A 15642-nucleotide genomic window follows, 5' to 3' on the forward strand; every position below is an offset into this window, starting at 1 on the left:
GAGGTGGACTTCGGTTGCCCACATGGAAAACGAAGAGGGCAAAGTGAAGAACCCAAGTTCCTGGCTTAAAAGATTGGTACCATCATCTAAAATGGATCTTCAGGGGCGCCTGGGTGGCTCAGTCGTTTGGGCGGCCGACTTCAGCCAGGTCACGATCTTGCGGTCCGGGAGTTCGAGCCCCACGTCGGGCTCTGGGCTGATGGCTCGGAGCCTGGAGCCTGCTTCCGATTCTGTGTCTCCCTCTCTCTCTGCCCCTCCCCCGTTCATGCTCTGTCTCTCTCTGTCTCAAAAATAAATAAAACGTTAAAAAAATAAAATACAATAAAATGGATCTTCAGAAGAAGAGGCAAGTCTCTAGAGAGAAGACGAAAGGGGAAAAAAGAAAATGTTGCATCTGTTTCTGTACACATCTGAAATGCCTAAGGGACACCTAGAGGAAGAACCTGTAAATGTCAATCAGGAGGCCAGGATGGAGAAGGAACCAGAAGATTTGAGGAGTTCTGGTTTATATGTAGGAAACACAGCCTCAGGAGGCCAGCACAATGCTCAAATGAAGTATATGGTACAAATCAGGACAAAGAACTGTCCTAGGGAATAAAAATTTTGAAGGAATAATCAGCTGGGCAAGGGCCAACAAAGACACTCAAATGTAAAAAGGAAAGTAGGAGAACTAAGTGAGGGTGGCACGACTCAGGTCACAACAGATAAGGCTTTTGAGAAGGGAGGGTTTCATCAGGTCAGAAATCCGAGAGAAGCCAAGAACAAGAAGGAAGGCATCCGTGACCCCAATGAGGCATATGTAGTGATGGAGGGGTAAGGACAGAAGCCCGAATGAATGCAAATTAATTGAGTAGATACAAAAAGCACAGCAATGCCTTCAACAAATTTGGTAGAAGAAGGAAGAAGGAAACTAGAGCGTATCATGAAAAGCCATTTTTGCTCCCAGTGCTTTTCTTTTCTTCCCGTTAAGCGAACCTGGCTTCGTTTGGAGATCTGCTCTATCCACGTGGTTCAGAGAATATGGTAATCCGGTACCCGCTTCAGGGTGACACACGGCTCCAGGAAGGCAGCTTGGAGCCCCTCTCGGGGGATTAGTAAGCTGGAACTGAGAAAAGTTGGTCATTTCTCTCTGTTGGCAATACCGAAAAGACACGATCCTGGGAGATGTCCAGGGCCATAGTTCCAGCCTGCTAGAGAAATACAGTCTCAGTGATTGAAGTCACACAAACAAAAGCAGAGGTAAGCAATAGAGAGAGGGGGAGTCCTTTGGAACAACCTTGGGAGTCTCTAAACATCGAGGCACCTGAGCTGCCTTAGTCTTTCCTTCCGGAAGCCTGGTTACTCAGCTCTTTTGGCTTATCCTTTCAGTTCTCTGAGCCATCGCAGGATCCTTCTAATTAACCCTTCTGTTTGCTCAACCTCAGGTCACTTCTTCTGTCATTTGCTACCAAAAAACAGAGAGTGGTAACTTGAAGGAAAGACAGGTTGGAGAGATGATAGATAGATAGATAGACAGATAGATAGATTTATTCAGGGGGTAAGCATTGTTTGGAAGCATAGGGAAATAAGCTAGAAAGTAGGCTAAACATATAAGAAGAGAGGATGCTTGATGGACCTTTCAGAGAAAGTAGGCTGAGATGGGACTGTGAGCCCAGGTGAAGGTCGCCATCCCTCTGAGACAAAAACCAAGGACAGAGGCAATTACATTTGGTAGGGAATGGGCTTGAAGAAACTCATCCCTGTGGGGGCACCTGGGTGGCTCAGTTGGTTAAGTGTCCTGCTCTTGATCTTGGCTCAGGTCACGATCTCACCATTCGCAGCATCCGGCCCCGGTCGGGCTCTGCGCTGACAGCATGGAGCCTGCCTGGGATTCTCTCTTTCCCTCTCTCTCTGCCTCTCTCCCCCTACCGCTCACAAAATAAATAACCTTAAAAAAAAATGCCACCTTAAGAGCTAGCGAGTGCTGTAAAGGCACAGCCTTTCCTGGGCCACAGTCTTGTGGGTGACAAAGCATAGATGCACCACGCTGGTCACTCAATGAGGTTCCTCTGAGGCAAAGTCCTGGAAAGGGTTGAGTCTGGAGTCAACCACATGGGAGGGAGAGAATGAAAGGAGTAAAAAACATGATTTCTCCACGGGAAAACTGGGCTCAATAACACTAAGACTCTCTCCCAAAATTAAAGGTTCCAGTCGCCTACGTGAAAAGTACCCCCTGTCCAGAGACCCCGTGATAAGCCTCCGAATCACCAGTGTGTCCCCGTCCTGCACAAGGCTGCTTTGTTTTCAGCGTTGTTTTTTTTTTCTTTTTTTAAGGTGTACCTAAGACAATGTCAGAGGATCTTTTGATGTGGTTTCCAACCGTCCTGCTGTGCAGCAAATGTAAGGTTTCTAGGTTAAAAATGAGAAAACAAGGTTGCCGATGACCCGACAGCCCACCTTCTACATACCCTCTCGGGAGCCGGTTATCCGAGGTGGGGTGGGAGAGTTGCGGGAGGATGGCCCCAACTTTGTAGCGTGCAGACACTGGCAGCTAACGTCCTCAGGGCGGAGCGTTCCCATCTCTCCATTTACGCCGGGGCTTCCTAATTTTCTTTGAATTACCCAACTGCCCAGTTTTCGCAAAACCCGTTTCTTTAAAGGACACCACCCCGTGAGGTTAGGAAAGGATTTTAGTAAGCAGTAGAGAATAATGCAGGGTCACCAAATTACCAAAAGGCATCAGACAGGGATTTCTGGGGCCTTCGGAACCGATGCCTAGCTCCCCATTTCCTCTCAGAAAGCCAAACCCCGGGCAGGGAGCTGGGGAGCTCTCAAATCCACTTCCAAAGTCGAAACCTGCTCGTATTTTACAAGGTTAAATGTTGAAAGTGAAGGTTTGCTCGTTGGTTCTGTAAAAAATGGGAAAGGAAGAAAAGGGACCAAAATGTGGCTTTTCAGGGTAAGGCTTTTTATCAAAAGCAGGTACATTGTGGAACTCCAACCTGGGAAACAAAGGGAGCCTTGTGTAGCTCCCCCCGCAGGGCGTTGGGGGTAAAAGGAGTCGGGGAAATGGTTTCTGTGTGTGGTGGAAAAGAAAGAGCAATTCATGAGGGCTGCAAACGGGGGCTTCTCTGAAGTGCGCCTGCAGGCCGGCTCTGGCGGTGGTCATGTTTCACGGTAAGGAAAAGAGGCCTGCTGGGGGCTGGAACCTGAAGGAGGCCGAGGGCTCCCTGTGGCTGACCAACCATCAACGGGAAGGGTGGTGCAGCTTCCCCCCCCCCCCAATACAATCAGAGCAGGAGTCGGAGAGGTCCCTCAGGACTCCTTGGAGTGGGGCGCCCAACCGAGGGTGGTGAGAGCCTCACTCCGCTGCTTTACCAGTCTGTTCTCCGAGGCAAACCCAGTGGTGCACACTGTCCAACATGGCGGCCACCAGCCAAAGGTGGCTACTGAGGACTGGTGAAGTGACTGGTCCGACATGAGGCTCGCTCTGAAAAGTTAAAAGATACCCCCCCATTGCACAGAAAAGAATGTAAAATGTCTCAGTAATTCTTGTATTGATTGCATGCTGAAAGGACCACATTTTGGACGTATTGGGTTAAATGAAACATATCATTGATTTTACCTGCTTCTTTTTTTCTTTTTAAAAAAAATGTGACTGCTGGAAAGTTTTTAAATTACACCTATTGGCTCGCCTTTTATTTCCTTTGGACCATGCTACCTTGGAGAACACACTTAGAGCTGCAGTGCTGTTCTCACCTAATTTTCTTTTGATATTGGATAAAGGAGAAACCAAGATGGAGGAGAAAACCAGTGAAGAATGCACTTATGGTCCTAAAGCCTGAACAGCTAACTTGAGGCAGCTGATTCACATGGCACAGGTTCCTCCGACTCTCACCCTTGCCCCCAAGCCCCTCGTGCCTGCATCACAGTATGTTCCCAGCACCCAGCCTGGCACAGAGAGGCACCTGTGTTTGTCTGAGGAGGGTGTGTGGCTGGTGGATAAAGGGCTCTTCATTTTGCAGGGCTTTTCCTTCAGTTCTTCTCCACTCTCCCTCCTCAGCTCCCTGCTCCAATTCGTGGAGAGAGAAATTGGAAACTGAATACGCGGTTATAATTCCTTATAATTACTACAGACCACATCTTGCGGAGTATCTGTGCGGGAAAGGTTGAAAACACAGGTAGAATGGGGGTGTCAGCTCTCTGAGGGGGCGGCTTCATTTTTGAAGGGATAGTAAAGCGTGTAAAGGGCTCTGGTGAAAAGCGCGAAGCCTGAATTCGGTGGCACGGGCCACATCACTAGCCACGTGACTGTGGACCAGTGACTTAGAGTGGCAAGACGTTATTTTCTTTTCCTGTCCAACAAAAATGCTAACCGTTGTCCTGATTCCCTCATAGGGTGAGGATCAGATGAGAAAAATGAACTCCAAAGCTCATGCTGGCATTTAGAGTATAAACGGTTCATGTTATTTAGTGCCAAGCTTCTTTTGAATCAAAGACAGAAGGTCTCAATATTCCCCTCTGAATTAAGAGATGGTACCCAGGGCTGATAGGAGGGTAAGGAAACCCGATACCGACCCCCGATCCCATCAGTCAGTGAGGAACTCTGGATGATTTCTCCGAGTCTACTGAAGGACTAAAATGGTCATCACAAATGTGTTCTCAGAGCCAGCACTGAAAGAGCTATAGGGACCAATTTTGCTGTGCCTTTCTATAGAATAAGGAACCGGAGAGGCAGGGAGGTTGGGAGGATGGTCTTGGTCACTCAGCCCAGTCAATGCCCAGCACCGTGTGGAACTCAATTCTCCCAACACGAGGCAGCGCTCATCCTGTGGGACCACATGTTGACCCTGGGAGCCCACGTGCCCTACCACCACAAAGCTGGTGGTGGTGTGCGGGGGACAGAGTCTGGAGGCCATACTAAGATGAATGTAAGAGACCATGAAAAGGACCATCCGGTCTGAAACAAGGCTGGCTTATCTTCAAATTGCTAGCAAAGATCTACCCAAAGATCCATGAGTAAGACAGAAACTTCACTCACGGCCAAACAACGAAGAAACCGAGTTGTTTACTTTAAGGTGTGAACAAGAGCCAAGTTTATTGCTATAAAATTTCCTTTCAAGGAAATTAAGTTGTTAAGAGATTATTTATTTTATCACCGCCGGCTGAGGACACAGTAAGTGACTCTAGGCTTCTGAGTGAATTATGCCACATGTGCGTTATCTAATAAATTGCCCCGGCTTCGTAATAAAAAGAATTAAATTAACATTATTGAGGGGTGCCTGGGTGGCTCAGTCGGTTGAGCATCCGACTTCGGCTCAGGTCACGATCTCGCGGTCCGTGAGTTTGAGCCCCGCGTCAGGCTCTGGGCTCATGGCCCAGAGCCTGGAGCCTGTTTCCAATTCTGTGTCTCCCTCTCTCTCTGCCCCTCCCCCGTTCATGTTCTGTCTCTCTCTGTCTCAAAAATAAATAAATGTTAAAAAAAAAATTAAAAAAAAATAAATTAACATTATTGACCCACACGGATTTTTAAAACCTACTTTTTATATCCTTAACAGAACCTGGGGTGCCAGGGTGGCTCCACCCATTAAGCATCTGACTCTTGATTTTGGCTCAGGCCATGATCTCGCAGTCGCGGGATCAAGCCCCGAATCAGGCTCCAAGTCGGACGTGGAATCTGCTTGGGATTCTCTCCCTGCCTCTCCCTCTGCCCCTCTCCCACTTGTGTTCTCTCTCTCCCTCTCAAGAAAAAAAAAAAATTAAATTAAAAAGAATCCTAAACAGGATGTAGAACCTATCTGCAAATTGTTCAGCTTTGCTAATTAGCATCCCCTCGAGGAACTGACTCCCAGTGCAGAGGGCAATCTAGAGAGAAGAGAGCATTTAGTGTCAGATGAGTTCAGACTATAGGGTCACCCAGGATGACAGAGGGTGTCTCTTCTACCTGAGCCCCCAGGAGGCCTGCCTCCTGCAAACCCCAACCACTGTCATAAGGCTGGTGGGAATGACTTTGGTTTTGCCATGTGCCTTACTGCTTTTGTCTGATGTCCTGAGGTCATTTATTTAGTAATTTTTTTCTGATATAGGACAGGGAGTATACAATATGGATGCAGTTTATGGAAAGTCTTCCTCCTCCTTCCCCCTCCCCCAGCCACACACAGGAAATGTGATTTGAGAATAAATGACAGGAAGGCTTAGACCAAGGCTTGCTAGTCAATTTGAGAGATAGAACCACTGGTATCCATGGCAAAACTGTTACCCAGGAGACACCCTAGTTTGGGAGACGTGGGCCTGCGGGAAGAGCACTCCAGATGGGAAACGAGTGATGTCAAGAGGCAGGAGACAGGTCTTTTTAAAACACTGGTTCATTGGGGCGCCTGGGTGGCTCAGTCGGTTAAGCGTCCGACTTCGGCTCAGGTCATGATCTCACAGTTTGTGAGTTCGAGCCCCGCGTCACATTCTGTGTCTCCCTCTCTCTCTGCCCCTTCCCTGCTCACGCTGTGTCTCTCTCTGTCTCAAAAATAAATAAACATTAAAAAAATAAAAAAATAAAAATAAATAAATAAATAAAACACTGGTTCACAGAGCCTAAGAAAACCCTCGGTTGGACAAGGTGTGGCGCTTCATGGGCCGCCAGCCACCGAACACTGGAAACCTGCACTTGTCTATCAGAGAATCCAAAGGACCATGGAAGCAGTGATTGGAAGGACATGAGAAAGCTGAATGGGTTCCTGTTTAAGAGTAAGGGTTAAGGCCATGGAAGACTGTGGAATGACCATTTTCTTAAAGAATTAAGAGTTTTTGGAGAGGGGTGCCTGGGTGGCTCAGTCGGTCAAGCATCCGACTTCGGCTCAAGTCATGATCTCACGGTTCATGGGTTCGAGCCCTGAGTTGTCGGGCTCTGTGCTGACATCTCAGATTCTGTGACTCCCTCTCTCTCTGCCCCTCCCTGGCTCGCACTCTGTCTCTTTCTCTCTCAAAAATAAATAAACATTAAAAAAAATTTTTTTTTTAAAAAGAGTTTTGGGAGAGCTAAGAAATGGATGGCTGCTGAGGTGGTGAGCCTGGGAGTCATAAATAGCCACCTGAGCCTGGGGGAGTGGAGTGGGCTAGAGGGCAGGAAGGTGAAGAGTTGCCGCCCCATGGGAGGAAGAAACCCAGGCACCTTGGTGGACAAGCATCTAAAGCCACAGCAAAACCTACTGAAGGGAGGGAAGCTCGCTGGATTTTCAACCTGGAAGACACCCTCACGTTCTTGAACATTGGTGTCTGAGATGCCTGTTGGTCTGGCTGCATCCGAGTCACCAGGAAATAAACTATAGTTTTTTTTCAATCTTGTAAGACTGGGGACAGAAGGGCTAGTTTTAACAAGCTCCCAGGCGGCTTACTTGGCCAAGAAGCTTGAAAACCACTTACGTGGTCCACCATCCAGCATCTTTAATTAGATGGCAGGGCTCAGGTTAAGTGACTGGCCCAAGGACACATGACCTGTTGGTAGCAACGGAAGAACTAGAACCTGATCCTGTAATTCTAAGCAGTAGTTTTTCCTTGGCCTCACAATGCCTCTGCCAATTTCTGTTGGGCATATTGGTTAGCTCTAGTTGAGTCACAAACCACCCCAAAACATCACCACTTAAAAACAACCACACTTATGGGGAGCCTGGGTGGCTCAGTCAGTTAAGCGCCAACTTCCACTCAGGTCATGATCTCGCAGTCCGTGAGTTCGAGCCCTGCAATGGGCCCCATGCTGACAGCTCAGAGCCTTGGATTCTGTGTCTCCCTCTCTCTCTGCCTCTCCCCTGCTCGCACTCTGTCTCTCTCTCTCTCTCTTTCAAAAATAAATATTTTTGAAAAATTAAAAAAATAAAAACAACATTTACCTCAGAATTCTACAATTAAGTTGTTGGACACTTAGACAATGTCTCCGTTGGGTGCTTTTTCTGGTCACCATCTTAGAACCTGCCCAGATGCTTTTTCTGGCCTCAGCTGGGCTCCCTTGTCCATGTAGCCAGCTACCAGCCAGTTGGGTGGCTGCTTTGGGGACTGGATGGCTGTTAGCTGGGGTGACGTGAGGTGGGTCACGTGTCTCTCATCCTCCAGCAGGCTGAGCTTGTTCTCACGGCACCTGGCCAGGTTCCAAGATGGCCAGTGGAAGACACAAGGCCGCTGGTGGCCTAGTGTGAACCGTACCTCATCACTGCTGCCACATTCTATTGACTGAAGCCGCCACAAGGCCAACCTGGATTCCAGGAGACGGGGCAGATTCTCCCCCTTTGTTGGAGGAAGCTACAAAGTCACATTGCAGGGACTGTGTGCGTCCAAGGAGAAAAATAAGTTGGGCCATCTTTGCCAGTCTACCATGGGGGACTTGTCTACCTGCCTCTGGCCCCCCATCCAGTACACCCCACACCCCAGCCAACTGTGAGCCTCATTTCCCAAACACGATGCCACAGCCTTTCAGAAATCTGTTTGCGGACTTGCTTTCCTTGACCTAAAATGCCCTTCTCGTCCCCCCATGTCTTCACCCTTAAATTCCTCTTTAAAGTATGACTTACGGCTCCGAGTCAGAAGGGGCCAATTGAAGATGCATTTTCCCTGCTCCCTCCTGAAAACTTGGTAAAAGAGTATAAAAAGGATTTTTTTTAAAATAAAGATGCATAAACCCCCAAGGGCAAAGCAGAGAGAAGCTGACAGGTGATGAAGCATTTCAACAAAACTTTGGAATGTGGAAAGCAGATGTACGATGCCCAACTTAGCAGGCCAGAAGTGGCTGAGTGCCTGCAGCAAGGATGGGGAGCCAAGTGACAAAGTGGGTCTCATAGAACCGAGGGGACTCAGGAACCAGGGGCTGGATGCCATGGAAGACAGAGCAGGAGCCCCTGAAAAATGTACAAGAAGTTGCTGCTCCCTGGAATTACTTACCCTCCCTACACAGCCAGGCAAATACCCTCTCCACCCAGAAGCCCTGAGGTTTCATCCTGGAGAGGCTACTCTCCAGGAGTAGAACAGCCTCTGAAGAGCGCTGGAAGTGATTGCCTCTTAGTTGTGGGACTCCAGGGGGGAGAGAGCAGGGCGTGTCTGAGGTCATGAAAACCTTGGTGAAACTACTAGGCACTTTGCACTGTAGACATGCACTACATTGTTAAAATAAAAATTCATTCTTTTTTCTAAGTAAACAAAACCCCCTTAAACGTCCTCTCTTTAAAGACGTCTCCATCTGGCAAGCACGTTCATGGCCCTACTTTACCGGTTTTTACACGATTGTCGTTCACAGGAGTAAGTTACTGAAACGTTCCTGAATGAATACAGTGAAGAGGACACATTTTATCTGCTTGCCTGTCCATCCTCCTTTCTTGCTAGGCTTTATGTTTTCTGAGGTCAGCAGGAAATCTTTACTTAGTGTTGGGGCGCCTGGGTGGCTCAGTCGGTTGGGCGGCCGACTTCGGCTCAGGTCATGATCTCGCGGTCCGTGAGTTCGAGCCCCGCGTCGGGCTCTGTGCTGACAGCTCAGAGCCTGGAGCCTGTTTCGGATTCTGTGTCTCCCTCTCTCTCTGCCCCTCCCCCATTCATGCTCTGTCTCTCTCTGTCTCAAAAATAAATAAACGTTAAAAAAAAAAATTAAAAAAAGAAATCTTTACTTAGTGTGCTACACACAGAGGACATTCCCACGTGTGGGGAGCGGAGGTCAAGTTACAGCCCATTCGTAAGACAAGTCTTTCCTCTTTTATTCACCATTTCATTAATTTTTTCATTTATCAATTTATAATTAGCTTTGTTCCTAAAAACAATTTAACGTGACTAGCTATCAAAGAAATAAGTGTAGAAATCGGGACAAATGGAAGCCTGCTTTTGAAAAGTCACACCAACCTATTATTTAAAACATGAAAGAAAGCAGATGGGGGTTTGGGAGGCAAGAAAGGAAGGAAAGAGGAGATTTAAAAAGTGTTGCACTACAACGAAACAGCTACTTCTTTCAGCCTTCTATTTTCTCTTCCAGTTATTAGTCTTAGGCATATCCATTTGATAGCGTCCAATCATAGAAAAATAAAAATTTATATGGATTTATTCTGTGATATTTTAAGCCACATACTATTTTTCTGTGATGAGAGTACGAAGTTGGTGAATTACTGTCCTCATAGTTATTTTTAGGGGGTTATACTTCTATTTCATCCAGTCAACATGCCATAATTTAATACCTCATTCTCTTGTTATTGAACATTTTGGCTTTCTAGTCAATGCTACAGTGGTATCTTGTGTGCATAGTACGTATTCTTCCTTTTGGAAAACATCTCCAAACATAAACTGTCTATTGGCCATAAATAGTCACGCAGGCATGTGTTACAGGGTTTAGAACTGGCAAATGGCTGTCAACTCCCTCCAGTGTTTCCACGGTTAAGATCGTCGTTAGAGATTAGAATTTCCTTCTAATTTAATTTTATTCACATTTAAACACATCTTGACTTCACTACTTCCATTTTTATCTTGGGTCTGTTCTAGGTTCTCACACCCTCTTACACATTTATCTACTATATGCTCTGCTTGGTGGTTTTCTCATTCATGTAGATAAACTATTTGTATAACATAGATATTAGTCCTTTGTCAGTGTAGTTATACATCTTTTTCCCAGTGGTTTTCTGTTTCATTTTGGCTTTGATGTCTTTAATATAATAGAAAAGTTTTCATTTTAAAGGCAAGAGTTGAATCTGTAGATTTTCCCTCGTGGTTTCTTCTGCCCAACCATGTGTTGCTTTGAGTACCCAGGGTAGTTCGACACAAGCATCATTTGCTCTGTTTATAACTAGATTTAACGCCAATCATATTTAATTTATCATTCAAATAAACAGCCTTCTGAAACCAGGGAAGCCAGTTCACCCAAACAATACCCAGAAGCTTCACTGAAGCCAATTCTCAAGTTCTGAGTTAGAAATTATTCTAATTGAGGCTATGACAAAATTTCGTAATGAGCATGAGTGATGCTAGGACGACCAAAAAATTACATGTTACAAAGCTGCCCCCCCCCCCCGCTTTTTTTTAAGTTCATGTAACTTAAAAAAAATTCTACTCCCTTTCCCCTTTCCAGGTTTTAGTTTCAGAAAATGAAAATGTGAGACTGACCCCTTCCTCCATTAACTCATAAAATTGAATTTAACAAATTCAAGTTCTTCAGTTCCTTTCTCTGTTGACTCTGTTTGCAAGCTTGGGAATGTTAGAGTAAGAATTTGAAGTGTTCTCAGGGTGCCCGGGTGGCTCAGTTGGTTAAGTCTCAGGTCAGTCCGCGTTTGTCTCAGGTCATGATCTCACGGTTCGTGAGTTTGAGCCCCGCTTCAAGCTCTGTGCTGGCAGCTCAGAGCCTGGAGCCTGCTTTGGATTCTGCGTCTCCCTCTCTTTCTCTCTCTGTTCCTCCCCTGCTCACTGTCTTTCTCTCTCTCTCTCTCTCTCTCTCTCTCTCTCTCTCTCTCTCTCTTTCTCTCAAAAAGAAATAAACATTTAAAAATAATTTTAATGCTAAATAAAAGAATTTGAAATGTTCTCAGACCAAAGGGAGAGGAAGACAAATGGGGCAGTTCCCCTAATCACAACTTCCCCTCTTCCCTTTTGTCTCTTGGTCCCAGAAAAGTCGTCATTACAGGTTTGGAAGGAGATGAGGAGAATGCAGGGTCTGAAGGAGAAAAATGTATCCAAGAGAAGGAAAGAGACGGAAGGCACAGGGCTGGGAGAAGTTGGCAAGCAGAGCCCGCACAGAACAGGAGTAAGGAAGAGTCACTGGAGAGGCCCAAAGAATTTTCCCAGTGCTTCCACCCCCAGCCCCCATTCCCTGCACTTGGCCATGTCCCTGCTGAGGCTGCCCTCCCCACCGCCCCATCCATCCCTTCCCTGCTCATGGCTGATGCCTCCTCATCCTTCAACACAAGGCCACTCGCAAAGTGTGCTCTAAGCATCGGTGCCGGCTCTCAACTGTCCTGTTGAGTTTTTTAGGGTGAAATGAGGTGTGTCTGGAAGTGAAAAGCAAGCATTTAGAAACTTTTATAGTAATAAGCCAGAGCCATTACATATTGGCGTCCTCAAAGAACAAAATTGGGTTTGTACTTTTGATTGTGACTGGTCTCGTCGTCCATTTTCATTGTATTTACATAGCAAATTGGAAATGAAAAAGAGAAAAAGATTAGCCCTTTAATATGGATAGTTTGAGAAGCTGCCTTCAGACTCATTTCAAAGATCACCTCCTCCAGGAAACCTCACCATTGCCTCCCAGATGAGGTGAGTGTTTTTCCTCTATACTTCCAAGAAAATCTCTCCCCTCATGCATTTGTTTTAATTATCTGCTTATGGGTCTATTTCTTATTATTATTATTTGAGAGAGAGAGAGAGAGAGCTCAAGCAGGGAGAGGGGCAGAGGGAGTGAGAGAGAATCTTAAGCAGGCTCCATCCTCAGTGCAGAACCTGACATGGGCTTTTAATCCCATGACCCCGGGGTCATGACCTGAGCCGAAATCAAGAGTTGGATGCTCAACCGACTGAGCCATCCAGGTGCCTCTGTTTTGTGTCTATTAAACTCCAATAAACTTTGAGCTTCTTGATGGCAAATACTATATCTTACTTATCTTTGCATGTCCAGCATCCAGTACAATGCATGGCCCACAGGAGACATTCAATAAACGTTTCCTGAAGATTACTAACTCAATGGTCCTGCTTGGGAATGCACAGCCTATATATATTTGACTCGGTGACACCCACTCATCTACGCTTCCATTATTAATCAAATCTTTAAAATACGCTTAATCATTAGATACGGTTATTGCCAAACGACCATATTGCTATCCTTGGGAGCCAACCTGACAAATATCTTTAGCATAAAGTTTTAAGTTCCTTCTCTGCATTCCATTTTGTGTTGGTTTCACAGCCTAACCCTCTGAGGCTATTTTGTTTCCCTAACTTCTGATTTTAGGTGAATACCTCACTTTTTCCCTCCCGTACTGCCCACACAGGGAGATGCTATCTGTTTCCTGGGGTTGCTATGAGGAATATATCACATGGTGAATGCAGAATATATGGCATATAGTAGGCTTTAAGAAAATCTCTCTTGAAGGGAAGGCAAAAAAAAAAAATGGCATCTTGGCATTTGTGACAACATGGATGGAACTGAAAGGTATTATGCTAAGCAAAACAAGTCAGTCAGAGAACGACAAGTATCACATGATTTCACTCATATGTGGAATTTGAGAAACTTAACAGATCATCACAGGGGAAGGGAAGGAAAAATAAGACAGAAACAGAGAGGGAGGCAAACCATAAGAAGACTTACATCCAGAGAACAAACTGAGGGCTGTTGGGGGTGGTGGTGGGGAAAATGGGTGATTGGCATTGAGGAGGGCACTTGTTAGGACGAGAGCTGGGTGTTGTATATAAGTGATGAATCGTGGGAATCTACTCCCGAAGCCAAGACGACACTGTATGTTAACTAGCTTGAGAGGAAAGGGAAGGGGAGGGGAGGGGAGGGGAGGGAGGAAGGAAGGGAGGGAGAAAGAAACCATGATTCTAGGCTAATGTTGAAGTCAGTGATAATCCCAATTTCAAAGCAGTTTTTAGCAAGTGCAGGATAATGAGTCCGGTAAGCAGGCAATCGATGGTTTCAAAAAAGTGAGAGCATACTTTTCTTCAGACTTCCCCAAGGTGAAAGAACTATCACATTGTTTTGTTTTGTTTTTTAAAATTTTTTTTAATGTTTATTTATTTTTGAGAGAGAGAGAGACAGGCTACAAACAGAGGAGGGTCAAAGAGAGAGGAAGACACAGAATCCGAAGCGGGCCCCAGGCTCTAAGCTGTCAACACAGAGCCAGACTCAGGGATCATGGTCAGATGCTTAACTGACTGAGCCACCCAGACACCCCTAGAACCATCACATTGTTGATGGGGAGGCAGGTAGGCCTTCTGGATAGTGATGTAGTCTCTTCGTTTTTAAGGAGCTAAACACACTGTGAACAGCATACAGTTGGATTAAGATCTAAGCAACTAATGTGTCTCCCTCAAGAGACAAGAATTAGTAAACAGCAGTCTCCTGGTAGCTTTACTTGACAAGGTAGGGAATCTCTGCGTTAGTGCCTGGGATGAGGCATGGATGCTGAATGGGTGCTTCAGACATGAAATTACATGAAGAAAATGCAAAACTGTATTGTAATACAATTCCGTCATAAATACGCAAAGCAAAAAAGACTGATGGACATGTATCAAAATAAAGATTGTGGTCTCAGAATACGGTTACAGGCAATGTTTTTGGTTTTTTGGATCTTCTGCAGTGCAATTTTATGAAAATAAAATAACATTAAAATTAATGCAGTGGCCGTTTCAATTCTGTAAGCTCCTAAAGAGAAGGAACACTTATGAGTAGGGGGCAGCCCCTTTCCTCAGCTGCTGGAAGGTGCTGGTCCCTCCGAGGAAGCTAAGGCCACTCTGGGGTGAGCCCCTCACTTCATCTGTGCCCGGCAGCACCGTTCAACACTCCCCCGCATCGTGGCCTCGGTCTGGGAGCTCATCAGCCTCTGCTCTGGCCCCATCCTGCACAGTGACGATGTGATGGTCACCGAGAATAAGATCAATGCCCTCATTAAAACAGCAGATGTAAGTCTTGAACCTTTCTGGCCAGGCTTGTCTGCAAAGGCCCTGGCCAGCGTCGACATCAGGAGACTCATCTGCAGTGTAGGGGCTGGTGGGCCAGCTGGCTGCTGGCACTGCAGCAGTAGGAGGTCCTCCATTTCCATCATGGCTGCCGAGCTGAAGAGAAGAAAGTGGGAGCCAAGAAAGAAGAATCAAAGGAGTCTGATGATGACATGGGCTTTGGTCTTTTTGACCAAACCTGTTTTCTGTAATCTGTTCAATAAAGAGCTGAACACTTGAAAGAAAGAAAGAAAGAAAGAAAGAAAGAAAGAAAGAAAGAAAGAAAGAAAAAGAAAGAAAGAAGAAGAAGGAAGGAAGGAAGGAAGGAAGGAAGGAAGGAAGGAAGGAAGGAAGGAAAGAAAAGAAAGAAAAGAAAAAAGAAAAAAGAAAAGGAGAGAAGAAAAAAGAAAAGAAAAGAAAAGAAAAGAAAAGAAAACCGAAAAGAAAAGAATACGGCAAATGGGGTCTCTCAAGTTATAAGGGCTTGAGGTAGAGAGTAAGTAAGCAATGAGTATTTTCCTGGTTTCCTGCCTCTTAGTTATATACAGGAAGACAAAGGCAGCCATGTGCCAAAACTATTTTACACATGAGACTTCTATTTCCCCCGAGAAGAGTAGGTCTTGGTATCTCGACTGGAAAACTGGGGGTGATTCACTAACTGTACTATTTTAGCTTTCGTGTGTGTGTGTGTGTGTGTGTGTGTGTGTGTGTGTGTGTGTGTCTTTTGCGGTCAGAGGTAAGTATGGGCCATCTGGAATCGTCACCCTTCTTTGCATAACGTGGTTTTATTCCAGAGCATATGATAGAGTTATTACATCCATACAGCATATGAGCTGGAAGTTTGTGTAGCTTTTTCAAATACTCACCGACTGAATGTTTTTAAAAGGGCTCATTTTAATCTGACCATCACCGTAACATGGTGAGGAGACAGCAGCTTGCAAAAAATAATAAGGGAAAACAAAAGAATGTTGTCCTTTTGTTGTAATCTGTTGGAAGATATGAGGCGAATGC

At 45.8% G+C, this 15642-nt stretch overlaps 1 pseudogene; it reads left to right on the forward strand.

The window, feature by feature from the left end:
• Nucleotides 1-2419: 2419 nt before the first annotated feature.
• LOC109493577 lies at nt 2420-14843 on the forward strand (annotated as a pseudogene).
• The last annotated feature ends 799 nt before the right edge of the window (nt 14844-15642 follow it).

This window comes from Felis catus, chromosome D4, assembly GCF_018350175.1.
Source record: "Felis catus isolate Fca126 chromosome D4, F.catus_Fca126_mat1.0, whole genome shotgun sequence".
Classification (NCBI taxonomy): Eukaryota; Metazoa; Chordata; class Mammalia; order Carnivora; family Felidae; genus Felis; species Felis catus.